At 44.2% G+C, this 15649-nt stretch overlaps 1 long non-coding RNA gene across 3 annotated transcripts in view; it reads right to left on the minus strand.

Annotated features, from left to right (window-relative positions):
• The window catches only part of LOC144807731 (uncharacterized), a 423118-nt gene that overhangs the window by 397108 nt on the left and 10361 nt on the right, over positions 1-15649 (minus strand). For all 3 annotated transcript variants that reach the window (XR_013606400.1, XR_013606402.1, XR_013606401.1), the window contains exon 2: positions 13282-13379. This is a non-coding gene — a long non-coding RNA (uncharacterized LOC144807731). The remainder of the gene's footprint in view (positions 1-13281; positions 13380-15649) is intronic.

A 15649-nucleotide genomic window follows, 5' to 3' on the forward strand; every position in this document is an offset into this window, starting at 1 on the left:
CTCTTCTCTTCCGGCCAAGCCGCTTCGGCCACTAAACGATTGAAAGATGTGAGATAGGTCACCAAATATTTTTTACCCTGTCGCAACTCTAACAACTCTTTATCCGCACTGAAAGTGGTAGTTCTTCTATCAAAAACCCTTTCAAATGCAGTTCGAAAGGTGTCCCAGTCGGACAACACGGGGTCATTGTCTCTGACTAATGGAACCACCCAATTAGCTGCGTCCCCTGTAAGGTAAGACATGGCAAAAGTCACTCTGGAATGATGATTAGGGAAAGACAAGGGTTTGCCGGAAAAATGGAGCATAACCTGTGGCAGGAAAACCTGTATCTTACGAGGATCCCCCGCATATCTTTCCGCACTAGCTAAAGGTATGGGGGGGGGGGGCACTGTCACTTGTATTTGTGGGTTGCTAGTGACATTCACATCAAATGGATTTCTAGATAGTTTATCCACTCTATCTCTCAAAGCTGCGGTCTCTAATCTAGAAGCTGCCAATTCCTGCTGCACTAAGGCCAAAGCCATCATCCATAGTAGCCATGTATATTAGAATCGCCCAGATCGGGGGGAGCATCCATTCTTGGGTGCGTTATTCTGTCAGAACCGGCACTCCTCAGGATCTGGATGATGCAATATGGGGTCCACCTCCAGACATCCCTGAACTCTGAGTAAATGTATAACAGAGTCGTAGGGTTATCAGGTGAGGGAAAAAAGGGTAGGGACAGCGGGGATGAGAACCTGAAATAAGAAAAGCATAAGATCAGAAACAGAGAACGCATACAGTCTACTCTCATTAATTCTCGCTAATGGACCTTGCATACCTTGGATATCAACTGGATCAGCATACTCCATTCGGACCATCCATCTTAACAGAGCACTCCAATAGATATCATCTAGTACACAAAAGAACAGAGTGTAATGTAAAACATATCCATATATTTCTTCTACTCTATATAACTCAGATGATATATATACTGGCTCACCGGTTCTAAGGGAAGGGAAGGATGTATTCAGCATGAACGTATCATATATATATCAGGATTCAAATACGTAGATAAGTATCAATCCTGAATATTATTGGTGCTGATCTTTTTGACAACAGAAACAAAGGATATAACATGATGGGCTTCCAAGGTGTATCATACCGTCGCCTCACATCCAATCGCACTTTAGAGAAAAGGTGGTTGAAAACAAAGTCAGGAATAAACCCCGCAGTTACGTCACCGCTGACCTCTCTTTCCTGTTTAAAAAAACCAAGGCAAAGGCTTCCACGGTATTGGTATAGCCGCCGCCTGATACCTCCGAGAAAATAAGCTTCCTATTTTTCAGGGTCCAGCTTAACAATGTCAAAAGCGCATGTGCGCACAAGGAAGCCTTCGAAATACACGAGAACAGAGAATAAGTGTAACCTGAACTGAGAGCGAACGCGGTTACACTCTACCGCCGTTAACTCAGTTCAAAGGCGTTCAACCAAAACAAAGGAAAGTTAGAAAACAAAAGCGCATTCGCGCTAATACCTCGCTTCGAATAAGCGATGTTCAAGAACCAAACTGTTCACGGTGAAATCTTTCTCCCGCCTCATCAAAGTTCGGAATAAACTCACCAAAGCCTTGGTGTCCAGAGCATTCTCTACCGGCATCCTCACACGGCAACCTCCGGGACATGAATCAAAATGGACCTTAGAATTACGCACACTTGCGTGAGCGTCTAGTGCCGTAATAACACCTGACTGCTCTCGCACTGCCTTATGGGAGTTGAAGTCTTTGGCAGGCGCAAATCCCGAATGCGGACTCAGGGGCTTTTCCTGACATTTTCAGAGACGTGGAAGCAAGTATTTTCGCTAACTTCAATTTTAACGTAGCGTTATACCTCTCCACCAATCCTGCTGATTGTGGGTGGAAAACTGCATGGAATTTCTGTTTGATTCCTAATCCTTTCAGGACATGCTCAACAACTTGCCCAATGAAATGAGGTCCGCTGTCACTTCACAAAAGTTTGCAAACACCATATCTAGGGAAAAACTCTTTTAAAAGCACCTTCGCTGCAGTAAGGGCCGTATTATCCTTTGTAGGGTACGCCTCTATCCATTTACTGAAGGCACATACCACCACTTGAACATACTTTAGATTGTTATAGCATTCAAGCTGGATGTAATCCATTTGCAAAACTGCAAAAGGTGCAGTTGGTGTAGCAAACCCTCCTGTAGGAGTTTGTGTCCCTTTTCCAGGATTATACTGCCAACAGATCAGACAGGATTGTACTATTCTTTTAGCTGTACCGGCAATCTCTGGATGCTCCCAGACTTATGTGAGCAATTTCGTTATTGCTAGAGATCCAACATGTGCTGGCCCATGTGCCATTTGAACCATAGGTTGTAAATAAGCAGCAGGCGATTTCCACATTCATTTATTTGTTACGCCAACAACCCTCATCGTCTAATATTCCTTCTTTAGACCATTGCTCAAGTTCTTTCACAGAGAAAGATCTCTGTATATCTAATACTTCTTCTCTAGCGTCATGCCAACGCTCAGCTTGTGATTTCACTACGTACATGGATGTAGTGCTTTGTTGCTTCGCAGTCTCACGAGCTATACGATCTGCAAAGGCATTACCTTGTCCTATCTTATCAATGACTTTCTTGTGTGCACTACACTTTATAATGGCTATTTTCTTTGGATATGTAAGTGCAGTCAAAAGATTATGCAGGCTTATGAAGAATGGACGGAAAAGGCATTGGATAAAGTTGCACCCTGGACTACTAAAATCCCAGTAAGAAGTAATAAAACGGCTCCTTGGTTCACTGACGAATTAAAAAGGGCCAAAGCCACATGCAAAAGATTGGAACGCCTCTGGAGAAGAGAATATAATACAGGGAGTAAACAATTTTACAAAACTGAACTAAGCAAATACTCAAAAATGATCAGAGCAGCAAAGAGCAAATGTTTCAACGATAGAATTTCGAATGCGAACAATCCTGCCAAAGAACTCTTTGCCATATATAAAGAAATAACGGTCCCCAACAGATTATTGGCCCACGATACGCTGTCCAATGAACTATGCAACTCCATTGCAGATCACTTCATAAACAAAGTGGACACAATACACGCTTCATTTACTAAAATACCTGCGATTCCTATACAGGGGAAAATGACAGACAGCTGCCCGGACAGAACTATGCGCTTAAACAGTTTTGTGATGCCAGACTGTCAGTCAATGCTCCGCATTGTTAAAAGTGTGAAATCAGGCTCACCTAATGATGCTGTTCCACCTAAATGCTTCACTGACATCACAGATGTTTTATTAAATCACATAAGTCATCTCATCTCCCTCTCCTTCCTTGAAAAGCAGGTACCTGAACCTTGAAAAAGAGCTCAGGTTATTCCTTTAAAAAAGAAAGCTAACTTACACGTGTCTCAACTTCAGAACCTTCGCCCAATCTCTCTGTTGCCCTTCTGTATGAAAGTGGCAGAAAAAATTGTGAACATACAGCTCATGGAATATCTGGAGCAAGGGCGATTCCTTCACCCTACCCAATCAGGCTTCAGAGCTCAATATTCTACTGAATCGGCAGTCCTTTATTCAACAGAACTGCTGAGGCAAATAGCTGACAAAGGCCAGACAGCAGCGCTTGTGTTACTTGACTTAAGCGCAGCTTTTGATACTGTGTCACACTCCACGCTGCTGTCACGTCTATCAGAGATCGGAGTTGAAGGAGATGCATATGAGTGGCTAAAGTCATTTTTGGAAAATAGAAGTTTCCAAATTCACTGCCCGCCATTCAAGTCTACTCCCAGACAGCTGAAGCACGGGGTTCCACAGGGCTCAAGTTTGAGCCCTACCTTGTTCAACCTGTACATGGAACCCCTTGCACGTATAGTTGAGTCCTTCGGTGTTAATATTATAACTTACGCCGATGATACGCAACTGATGATCACACTCAGTCAAGATGGTGAAGAGACAGCTATCAACTTTTCAGCCTGTCTTTCAGCTGTAGCGAGCTGGATGAACAACAACTGTCTGCGTCTGAATGGAGACAAGACTGAGGTGTTGCTCATTGGTAAGGCTCCTTCAGCGTGGTCATCAGACTGGTGGCCAGCAGAACTTGGTCAGACCCCTGTCCCTACGGATTCAGCCAAGAATTTGGGAATGATACTAGATACCAAACTTTCATATGTGAAGCATATCGAAAAGGTTACTGGCAAATGTTACGCAGTCCTCAAAATCCTGCGTAAGGTCCTGGACCTAGTACCGATGAGTTCAAGGAAATCCCTTGTCCATGCCTTAGTCACCCCTCATCTTGACTATGGCAATGCCCTACTTATAGGGCTGAGCCAAAAAGGTTTGAGACAACTACAAAGAGTCCAGAATATGGCTGCCCGCCTAGTTCTCAACCTCCCACGCAGAGCTTCAGGGAAAGATGCATTATCCAAATTGCACTGGCTTCCTATAAAGGAGCGTATACTTTTCAAGGCCATGTGCATTTCCCATCGAATTGCACAAGGGAAAGGACCTCCTTATCTGAACAAGCTCCTCAACATCCACCGCCCAAAACGTCACTTAAGGTCACTGGGCAGCATGCTGTTTTCAGTTCCTCGTATTTTTAAAGCCAAAATGGGCGGGCGTTCATTTTGTTACTTAGCGGCCTCCTATTGGAATAGACTGCCCCTTGAATTACAGATGGAACCCTCCGAGAGGAGATTCCATATGAAACTTAAGACGCATCTCTTCCCTATAGATTAGTGGTCTGTGTCGTGTTAGAGATTCTACTGGTTTGGCTGGTCTGATGGTTTAATGATGGGGTACTATAGCGCGGGGACACACTGTTCAGTGTAACCAGGCGCTCAATAAATGGTTTTATTATTATTAATTCTCCTTGCATTATCTGCATCCCGTGGAATGTAAGAAAGCCTCTTTCCTTCCAGAGTAGGCCAAAATCATGAACCACTCCAAAAGCATAGTGGCTATCCGTATAGATGTTCACACACAAATCAGTGCTAATTTCACACGTGCACGTCAAAGCTTTTAACTCAGCAGCTTGAGCTGACTTCTGTGGTATACGAGCTGTTTCCAATACTGTCTCAAGTGTCGTGATTGCGTATGCAGCTGAAGTCGTACCATCTGGTAACTTCAAACAGGACCCATCCGCCCACAATTCCCCATATACATCTGAAAGGGCGTATCTTGCAAGTCGACGCGAACCTTTGTCTGTTCCTCAGTAAGGGCTATACAATCGTGAGGCTCCTGTGACTGAGCTTGAGTTGCTAGATATGGCAACAAAGTAGCTGGGTTTAGTGTTGCATATCTTTTCAGTGTAATGTGAGGGGTCAACAGTGTCAACTCGTATCCTGTTAAACGGGCACTAGTCAGATGCTGCATTCTCGTCTGACTCAAAAGGGCATCAACCGCATGGGGTACTAGCACCAACAGTTTATGTGACAAAACTATCCCTTCACTCTGACGTATGGACACAGCTGTCGCTGCAACTGAACGGAAGCACCCAGGCAATGCTCGAGCAACAGGATCAAGAACCGCTGAAAAATATGCACAGGGACGCTACTTGTCACCGTGTGTCTGTACTAAAACTGACAATGCACACCCATCTCTCTCGTGTAGATAGAGTGTAAAAGCCTTCGTGTAATCTGGTGTGCCTGACACTTTTGCAGAACAAAGAGCTTGTCGTAACTGCCGAAAAGCATTCTGGCATTCATCTGTCCATGGAAGGGGCAGCGGAGTGTCTTTAGTCAAAAGCGCTAGCAAGGGTTTAACTATGTGTGAAAAAACTAATATCCATTGCCTGCCGAACTAAGTCAAACCAATAAATGCACGGACATCTTTCTGAGTTGAAAGTACTGATGTGTCTAAAATTGCTTGTATGCGATCTAGTGTAAGTGCACGACCCTCCTTAGACAGAAGGTGACCTAAATAGGTAACCTTCGGTCTACAATATTGCAATTTCTTCCGTGATACTAAATGGTTGTGTGTAGTAAGAAAAGAAAGTAGGGCCAAAGTACATTTTTTCACACTGCTCAGGCGTATCAGCTGCCAACAAGATGTCATCGACATATTGTATGAGAGCTACTCCTTCAGTCAAAGTAAAAGAATCAAGTTGTCGTTTCAGCAATTGACTATAAATGTTCGGACTCTCAGTGTACCCTTGAGGAATTCTACAAAATCTGTACGATCTATTATTCAAAGTGAAACTGAACAAATATCGGCTATCAGGATAATTAGGAATCGAGAAGAAAGGATTCTTCAGGCCAATCACAGAAAATGTAGTTGCTGTTGGAGGAACTAAGGTAAGCAGTGTTGTTATCTCAGAAACTACAGCATATTGCGGTACTACAACCTTGTTGAATTCTTGCAAATCAATAATGAATCTGTAAAAACCTAGTGTCAGTATCTTTTTTCAAGATAGGAAGAATAGGACTGTTGAAAACATTGTAAGGAACTTCCTCCACAACCCCCACCATAATCAAATCATGAACAATGTGTGTAAGTGTTTCTTCTCCTTCTCGACAAATTTTAAATTGAGGCAATTGTGGCAATGAAGCACCCTCCTTGACATTAATATGCACTGATGGGATAACCATTTGCCCTACATCGGTGTCTGAAGTAGCCCACAAAGTACTAGGGAGTGAGGCTAGTGCAATGTCCGCTTTAACAATACAGGATCTCTCCATCACAGGGTAGTTGTCATTCAAAATAACCCATACTCCTTATGGAGAACATCGTATCATAGCCCTGAAATAGTTAAGCATATCAAGACCCACAATATTATCTGGTGTGTTCGGAGAAAGCAAAAATGGACATGGAGCAGTAAACTTATCAACATGAAATCCAAGTGGTTGTGACAGTGGGCTAAGGGAAGGTGTTCTATCGAAACCTATTGATGCAATAGTTAAGCAGGACAGGGGAGCCCTTGGAACCAAGTGTTTAGATAAGGCGCTACGAGTAGCTCCTGTATCAACCAGAAACTGATCAGTAGAACCCAAAACATGTGCTTTAACATAGGGACCCCTCTGATCTACTGGAACTTCAACTGATTCCTTACCCCATCCTAGACATTCCTTGTCAGGGGTACACTCCGCAGGATCAGGATGCAGCAAGAATGGTCCACCTCCAGATCTTACCAACAGTCTGATTTAAAAATATACAGAGTATTCGAATGATCAGGCGAGGGAAGGATAGGAAGGGAACAGCGGGGAAAGGAACCTGAAAAGACAAAACATCTGTTAATATTCAAGTACACATAATACTACACTCAAATGATCTCGCTAGGATATGATATGCACCTTTAACAATCACCAAGACTCCTCAAGCTAATGACAGCAGCCAACAAGGTTCTCTGGTTTCTGGAACCTGTGTGGAAGGAGCACACAAGAATCAATGCTATGCTTTTCTGCAATACAACCATATACTTGATGTCACCCTAGGATCTCGATGGATACCTGAAACTGTGGCTCAAAAGCTTCACCACTAGTGAATGTAATATAATTCCAAAAGAAAATAAACAACAGGACAATCCTCCGGAAACCATAGGTCCCTTCTTTCCTTTTCTTTAAAATAAGAAACAAAAATCCATGGGCTAAGAGGTTAAGTCACCTATGCCCAACATTTTAGCATAAGTAGATCCTATGAGAAGCTAGTTCTCCAAACACGGCAAGGCGTGGGAACAACCACTGCCTTCCGCTTTGGCATTTATAATCCAATGACCAGTCTGTTTGCCAAACTAAGGGAGGTTCTTTTCCCTTCTTCGTGACGGTAATGCGTGGTGCCTTACCACCGCATTCCGCGCACCAGAGACTCTATCCCACAATCTTCGTGACGGTAATACGTGGTTCCTACCACAGTATTCCACCACACCACAATGCCGTATTTGAGTTTTCGTGATGGTAGTACGTGGTGCTAACCACCGTACTCCGCCACCTACAACCAAAGCCATAGCAGAAGCCTCTGCCACTCGCTCCACAGCAGCGGAAGAGACAGCTTCCCTTCCGTTCAGAATAAACACAGTTCAATTTACTCAGTACGCTCCCACCAGGAATCCTTGAACGCGGGCAGCGCTCCCTCTATATAGAAACGTGTCTGAGCCCAAACACGCCGGATCTGCAGAATCGCTCCTCTGACCGGGAAGCGAGCAACCTGGAACTTCCTCAAAATTAGGCATGACGTAATGTGCGTCCAAATGCATTTAATACCGGACTTCCAGCCCTCGGCCTCATGGGACTTGTAGTTCGGTGTGACAATGTAGGCGCAGTACGTTAGACCCTGACAATTATATGTATAAACAGAATCTTTCAAATCAGACGGCACATAATCAGACATTTGATATTGATTTTGTCTATCAAAAGTGTTAAAGCCATCCTGCCCACGTATATTAGCATCAAACCTAGCATGATCATCCGTGCTTCCTCTAGGCCCTGAATATCCTGAACGATTTCGCATTTGTCCCCGACCACGTGGATACTGCTGAGCAAGTAGTGACGGACAATCGGAAGCCCAATGTCCAAATTTCTTGCAATACGCATACTGATCAACAGAAAAATTTGAACGAGTATAAGAGGAAAAGGACGAACCATAAGATCCACGTCCACCTCTATCATTGCCTCTAGAAGGCGGACCTTAAGCCTGAGCCAACATAACCTTTGTTTTTAATTCTTCAGTCTTTTTCTCCTCATTGCCTTTCACTTCTAATTCCTGGCGTTCATAATACTGAGCCATAGTTAGAAGAGAAACCGGAGAAGAGGTAGTCCATGAACTCTCACTGGCCTTTAGTAGACTAGCTATTCCTGGCAACAGGTTTGCAACATATTTATCGACGAACAGATGCCTGCCCGTGTCATCGGTCAATAACTGGCCACTAAAATTGTGGAATGCCTCTTCAAAGCGCGTGAAGAAGTCAGAAACCGATTCATTTGTCTTTTGCTTACAAGACGCTAATACAGTCCAATCTATCCTTTTAGGGGGAATAATCATTTTTAACTTCACTATAATAGCTGCTGGAAGATCTAGAATTAACTGACACAGTTTCTGCACAGGTTCTCTTTCTTCAACTAATTGTTCTAAATCTTTTCATAATGCCCCAAAAGCCGCACGATCATCAACTTTGCGCACAGTTCTCCACATATCAGGGGGTAATATCAATCCGAAAAACAGGTCAATATCGGGCAGAGCTACAAGAGCTAATAGCACCCTCAACTTCCTCATAAAAGGCTGCTGGATTATTTCGTGGATCAGGTAATGTAGTTTTAAGGGCCATGACATCCACTCTATTCCAAGGAGTATAAACCCAATTTTAAACAAAGTAACCCTTCGCATCAGTAGAATTTTTATCGTCATTTGTTCCTGTACCTCTAGGAGGAATATACAAAGGTGCGGCTTCCAGCATAGGTCTCACATGAACTACAACATTCTTATCTGTTTCAGGAGTAGAAGCTCGTGCCATGTTAATCCGGGATGTTTGTGCAGCTGCTTCTGCTGCCTTTTTCTCCTCTCGCAAACGGACTGCATCAGTACGTAGTTTAACCAAACGTCTGATTATATCAGCCACCTGTAGTGGGAGTGCATGTGGTATTGTACTATGGGAGAAAAAGAGCGCACAGACACCACATTGCAGTGAAAGTGGATATAATACAGTATCCTGAATGTCCAAAGACATAAAGCAGAAATATACTTGTGCAGTTGTATGTACTCTGCTATTACTAACTCTATACTATCTTTCAGATCACTAAACATGAGGGTGCACTACGAACCGGCACGTGCTTGGACACACAATGGAAGCAAAATGGTGAGCTACGAAGATTTCCTCCAGAATTAACACTACCTCTCCTGCTCCAACTATTACTTTCTCTCTCTCACACTTTTAATGTAATTTGTTCTCTCTTTCTCTCTCTCCCGCTCTCTCACATTGTTTCTTTTTCACTTTTCAAGTTATGGACACTGCTGTCCACTCTGCCGATAAATAAATCAAGGCTGAATGTAATATAGTCTGCAGTGTAGAACCAAAGCAAAAATCAAGTTGTGAACTCTGTTCGCCACAGTGGTAACACAAGGTAAGCAGAGCGGCCTAGGAGAATAATGCCTCCAATTAAATGCATTCGAAATAAACGATATTGTCCTGGATAATGACGTGATCTCTCACCTAATTCTGTCTCATCTCTGAGTCATTTTAAAGACTTGTTGGTCAATACTGTAAATCTAACGCAGTAGACACTTCCCTACAAACACCTCTTCAACGCGGACCTATAAGAGAGGTGGAATGTATAAGGCATACTGCAGATGTGCAAATAACCAAATATTGCCAAGTATTACCTTAATTTGGGATCTTTGACCTCAATCAGTCACATTAATCTCATTTTAAAGACTTATTTTCATTTTTGTTTTGCAGGTTACCTACCCTCCTTCCATTGGAGTCCACCTCACATTTTATTTATTATATTATTATGTTAAAGTTATATTTCTAGTTTTTTATTATATTATTATCTTGCAGTTCCGTTTCTAGTTATTTATTGTTGTTTTAATAATAGTTAATTTAAAAAGTATATACGTCTTCTTTTTCTGACAACATTTCACTATTATTTAGTGTGATAATCATATGCTTAGAAAACATTAAACAATTACAAATAGAAATTATGTTTATAACTAACCCTGGGCATAGTTTGCGTAGCAGCACTACACGTAGCTTCACGTAGCATACTTTGAACTTCACGTAGTACAAGTAGTCTGCATTGCGATTTTTGCATTCGGGATGAAGCATCCCAAATGCAAAAATACCGTTCGCAAAGGGGCAGATTCTCAGAATCTGCCCCTTTGCGAGCAGATTTTTGTTTGATGAATCTGGGCCTAAGTCCCTTCTCCAGCTCCCTGCCTGAAGGAGTGCACAGAGCTTCCAGGAAGCAACCAGTAGGCAGAATTAAAATCCGGAGTGAAACATGGATCAGACTAGTTTCGTAATATGTCCAGAACGTGTGCGAGGACGCCCATGCACATACTGAAAGAGCTAAGACAGAGTTTTAAGTATAATACAACTCACCAAAAGTTTCCTCTCCATTTCGCGTGATAAGGTGAGGCACAGAAGTACCATAATGCATCCATGGTTGATAAGTAAACCCTGTAATGGGATCTGGAGTGATTCTGATTTCCAAGAGGGGTTGAAGACTGAAGTTCAGCACAGGTTCCAAACTAGTATTCATGACAGAAGCAGGCTCACAGAAAGTCCTCAAGTGGAGCCACCCGCTGGCACGAGTGCAGGATCCAGACAGGACCCTGTGCACAGGGAGGAGGCTGTGAATGGGTGTTGTGGGTAGGTGGAGGCCTGTGTCTTGTGCTCAGAGTAGAATATGATTGTGCATTGAGGGTGGGTGGGTGTCAGTGTCCTGTGCCCAAAGAGGAGTCTGTGACAGTGTTTTGAGTAGGGATGCAACTAGACCTGAACTTTTAGTGTCAGGGAGATAACAGGCCACCTAATGGAGGCGCGGCTAACACTTCGAACAACGGGGTGAAGCTGTCCTTAGGGCCAATACAAGAAAACAGAGGGATAAATTGTGCATTTTCTAACATATTGGTCAAACCTTATATCGTTTAGAACAAACATGTTTTAGTAAACTTGACTATGTTTATAGACTACTGACAGACATCTATGTAACGGGAATGAGGGGCATATTAACAAGCCCCAGCGATAATTATCGCTAAGCGCACTTAGGGCTAGGATAATTATCGCCGGTAGCGTGGATTTTTATCACTGAGATCACAGACGCTTATCTCAGAAGTGATCAAAATCCTCGCGCTAACTGCCAAATGAGAGATTATCGCTGGGAAACCAACAATAATCTCTCGAAGTTTAGCGTTAGCTTGATGATAGGGGCTCACAACCTTAGCCATGATATCCACCTTCCATAGGATATCATGCCTAAGTCAGGAAAATACCAGGTGTAAAAAAATCAGCGCTAACCGCGGTTAGCGCTGCTTTTTTAATCACTAACAGGGTTCGCGACATCCTTGATAATAGGAGAAATGTCGCTTAACAACATTTCTCCTATTATTTTTCTCTGGAACGCCCCCTTTGCATCTCATTAGAGATGCAAGGGGAAACGTAGAGAAAAAGGGTGCTAACATGCGAATTTGCGTGTTAGCACCCTGATGCTGATAGGGAGATAATTTTATCTCCGCTTTCTTGGCTTTTAAAGCCAAAAACGCGGAGATAAATCCCTTGATAATATGCCCCTGAGGGGCATATTATCAACAAATAGCGATATTTATCGCTAAGTAGGGTTAGAGACAATTTTTTTATCGCTAAGTATCGCTAAGCATCGCCTATTTTTATCGCTTAGGAACCTTGCTATTATCAAGGTTTATCTCCTAAGCGATAAAAATCGGCCGAAATGCATGAATATCGCTGAAAAGTCAGCGATATTCATGCATTATCGAGCTAATGCTCTTAGCCATGTTATCCACCTCCCATTGGCTAACATGGCTAAGAACTGCTCAGGGGCAGGTGTTAGCTTTTGGAGATATTCGCGCTTAGCGCGAATATCTCCAAAAGTTGGTAATAGGAGATAGCGATGTTAGCGACTGTTTCCAGTCGCTAACATCTTGGCACGCCCACTTTGCATGTCATTAGTGATAAATATCACTGACATGCAAAGTGGGGCCCAAGATGGTCGCTATCTCCTACTAGCTGTCGCTAACTGGTGTTAGCGACAGCTTGGTAATAGGGAGATAATTTTATCTCCGCTTTCTTGGCTTTTAAAGCCAAAAAAGCGGAGATAAACCCCCTTGATAATATGCCCCTGAGTGTTTTGATAACTAAAAAGCTACTTTTACAGATTTCGGTACAAAACAATTGAGAGTCAGTTTTCGCAAAGTTATTTCAAAACGATGACCATTTTTGTCAATTATCCCAAAACACAATCTGTGAATCGACAAGCTCATAAAATATTTTACATTTATGATCAGAAAGGCGTTCTTGTCTGACCGTTGACCACAGGTACGTTTCCAGCCCGCTGCAGCATTTACTTGTTTGAGGCTGCACACATGTATAGGTCTCACAATATTGAACGACCCAGATTTTAGGATTGTTGTCTGGCAAGTCTTGCTTTTAATTCCTAATGCATCATCCATTCTTCCACAGGCTGAGTGAGTGCTAATGCGTTGGCATTACCACTGCCTGTTGATGACTCTGCAGCCATCCTGGGCTATTCTGAATTAATAATAAAATAGTTGTTGTTAGCACTCCACATTGAGCAGTTCTGATATGAGAAGACATCAAAGGTAGTTGCCTTACTTTGCATTGACTGGTGTTCTGGCATACAAAGGATGCAGGCATTTCTTCCAGCTCCATATCAGGTAGAAAGGGGGGATGATGGGCGATAAGAGATGACTCTAAAAGGAATAGAAATATTGCCTGTTATTAACATATGTTATAATAACAACAACCATGCTTTCAGTTATTGTCTGAAGCCCACAACACTTAAAGTGTGAAATACACTCAAATATGAATGTTGTTTTTAAAGCTTGGTGGGGCAGTGTGCAGTATAAATTGCACGTGATTTGCCCAGAATCACAGGACGTTTGGCGTCGTTACCGAGCCTCGAACCCAGACCCCCCCCGGGCGCGAGGTCGAGCGCCCTAGCCTTTAGGCCAACTCCTCTCTCTTGCATTCCTGACCTATTATACCCAATATCAAGCTGTGTAGAGCACAATCCCAGCCTGGATAAAGATATGTTGCAGCGCGTGCAGAGAATCTTAAACAAAACAGGCAGAGTGGGCCCCCGGCGGCAAGATCGGGGCCCGGGGGAACTGATCTCCCAAAATGTCCCCGGGTGGGGCAAGCGGCTGCCCCGAGAGACTTGATGAGCCTGCGGCTACCCCGGCGCTGGCTGGCTCAGGCCGGACGGCGGGGGCGAGAGGTGAAGGGTGCGGCCACCCAGGGTGCTCCCAGGGGTCCTGTCAGCTCCCACCGAGTGCGCTGCACGGACTGGGGTGGTACAAAGGGGGTCTGAGGAGATAGACTCAACTTCAACACGAGCTGTCCGCTCCACGGACGGACCTGGACTAGGGCTGTAGAACCACTGGCGTAACAAAAAGTGAGGGGGCCTCCCTGTACGGTACTTGGGGGGGGCCTCCGGGCTCAATCAGGAGCTCTCCAGGCCAGAGTTCTGTGCCGAGGGGGCCCCTAGGAGCTAGGGCCCCCCCGCACCACCTGGGCTGCGGGGGCCTATGTTACGCCCCTGAGCAGAACGCGACATAAGCCTCTAAGCGAGCGGGGTGGGTTGGATCCGGCCGAGCGCTAGAGGGTCACCCTCTCACTCACCAAGCGCTTCTTCAACCTTTGCGTGCTGCTTCTAGGCACTCAGCGACAGGAAGGAGCGATGTGATCGGCCGTATTTACAACATACTTAAAATGTATCCGAACAGGCACATACTACCTATCCACGAGCTGTCAACCCCGATATATATTATAATACACAAGTTACATATTCAGACCGACAACACGTACATGTGGCACATACATACATACACACAAGGGCAACCCACGCAGCTCATACATACGCGAAGCACAAGAAGACCACCGCTGAAAGACAAGCGTGGTCTCGTGGCCGTGAAAGTTAAAGCTATGCATGTACAGCATTTCCTTTACAGGAGCCAGCAGTGCAGGCCTGATAATTATTAACAGATGGCGCTGCTGCTCGATCCCGCGAGGGAATTGCCATCCATGCACGAGCACTGATAGGAAACTGTGCAAAACATGCATGAGTTTCAAGGAAAGTGCAGAGCGATACCAAGAGGTCCCTCTAAGCAGTGCTTACACACGGCGTAGCGAGACCTAAAAACCAGTGCGGCCACCTCCACCTCACTATATAGGAGCCAAGGGTGCACCCCTTGTGGGTGCCGCCTTCCGCAAGGAAGGCGGTCGCGGCTCAGACTCTGATCCCTCTGAGTCTTGTCCTTGCTCTTTCCCATGGTTCTGGGACAGGCAGGGGTGGAAAAGAAAAAGTAGGAACAAAGAAAGTAAATAAAAGAAATGAAAAAAGCTAATAAAAAAGAGTGAAAACCCCAGTAAAAAACACACAAAAGTAAGAAAAAACACAAATTATAGAGTCAGGATTAGAGAGGGATAGATAATAAATAAAATAGATTAAAAAAAAGTTTCTAGAAACAAAGGATTGAAAAGATATAGGGAGGATAGAAAACCAGGCCCCAGAACCATAGCAAACAGTGAAAAAAAACGATGGCCACGACCATTGTTGACCGCATGGGCAAGTACGTGCGATGTTTCCCCCCGAGCACGCAAAAGCGCCCCCGAACACGCAATATGTGTTCCCGAACAGGAAAAGCGCATTGCGAATGGGCGGAACAAGCAACTCCGTGTGCTTGCGGAAATCCACGTAGCTCGCTGAGTTTTTTTGCGACTTCGCAGAATTCCGCGTAGCATGCCTACGCAAACTCCACCCAGGGTTATACAAAATTAGACACCAGGAACGCACCAACAAGCCAGAAGAAGAAATGGGTAGAGGAGTTGGGCTAACGGCTAGGGCACTCGACCTCGGACCTGGGGATCTGGGTTCGAGTCTCGGTAACGACGCCAAAAACCTCCTGTGATTCTGGGCAAATCACTTAATCTTCTCGTGCCTAAAATGAAAGTGTGTCCT

The sequence above is a fragment of the Lissotriton helveticus genome, chromosome 1_2, assembly GCF_964261635.1.
Source record: "Lissotriton helveticus chromosome 1_2, aLisHel1.1, whole genome shotgun sequence".
Lineage (NCBI taxonomy): Eukaryota > Metazoa > Chordata > Amphibia > Caudata > Salamandridae > Lissotriton > Lissotriton helveticus.